At 40.0% G+C, this 836-nt stretch overlaps 1 non-coding gene across 1 annotated transcript; it reads right to left on the reverse strand.

Annotated features, from left to right (window-relative positions):
* Nucleotides 1-288: 288 nt before the first annotated feature.
* On the reverse strand, nt 289-396 carry LOC130953051 (small nucleolar RNA R71). Its single transcript, XR_009075225.1, has one exon. It is a non-coding gene; the product is annotated as a small nucleolar RNA R71 (small nucleolar RNA).
* Nucleotides 397-836: the final 440 nt, after the last annotated feature.

Raw genomic sequence — 836 nt, forward strand, 5'->3', positions numbered from 1 at the left:
AACTTTGAGCTTAAGCCTCAATTAGTTTCTCTAATGCAACAGAATTGCAAGTTTCATGGACTTCCAATGGAAGATCCTCATCAGTTTTTAGCTGAGTTCTTGCAAATCTGTGACACAGTCAAGACTAATGGGGTTAACCCTGAGGTCTATAGACTGATGCTATTCCCTTTTGCTGTAAGAGACAGAGCTAGAATATGGTTGGATTCTCAACCTAAAGAAAGCCTGGACTCTTGGGAAAAGCTAGTCAATGCCTTCTTGGCAAAGTTCTTTCCACCACAAAGATGGAGTAAGCTTAGAGTGGAAGTCCAAACCTTCAGACAAAAGGATGGAGAATCCCTCTATGAAGCTTGGGAAAGATACAAACAGTTAATCAGAAAATGTCCCTCTGACATGCTTTCTGAATGGAGCATCATAGGTATTTTCTATGATGGTCTCTCTGAACTATCCAAGATGTCTTTGGATAGCTCTGCTGAAGGATCTCTTCATTTGAAGAAGACGCCTACTGAAGCTCAAGAACTGATTGAAATGGTTGCAAATAACCAATTCATGTACACTTCTGAAAGGAATCCTGTGAACAATGGGACTAGTCAGAAGAAAGGAGTTCTTGAAATTGACACTCTGAATGCCATTTTGGCTCAGAATAAAATATTGACTCAACAAGTCAATCTGATTTCTCAAAGTCTGTCTGGAATGCAAAATGCACCAAACAGTACTAAGGATGCTTCATCTGAGGAAGAAGCTTATGATCCTGAGAACCCTTCAATGGAAGAGGTAAATTACCTGGGAGAACCCTATGGTAACACCTATAATTCTTCATGGAGAAATCACCCAAATCT

The sequence above is a fragment of the Arachis stenosperma genome, chromosome 9 (genome assembly GCF_014773155.1).
Source record: "Arachis stenosperma cultivar V10309 chromosome 9, arast.V10309.gnm1.PFL2, whole genome shotgun sequence".
NCBI classification, from domain to species: domain Eukaryota; kingdom Viridiplantae; phylum Streptophyta; class Magnoliopsida; order Fabales; family Fabaceae; genus Arachis; species Arachis stenosperma.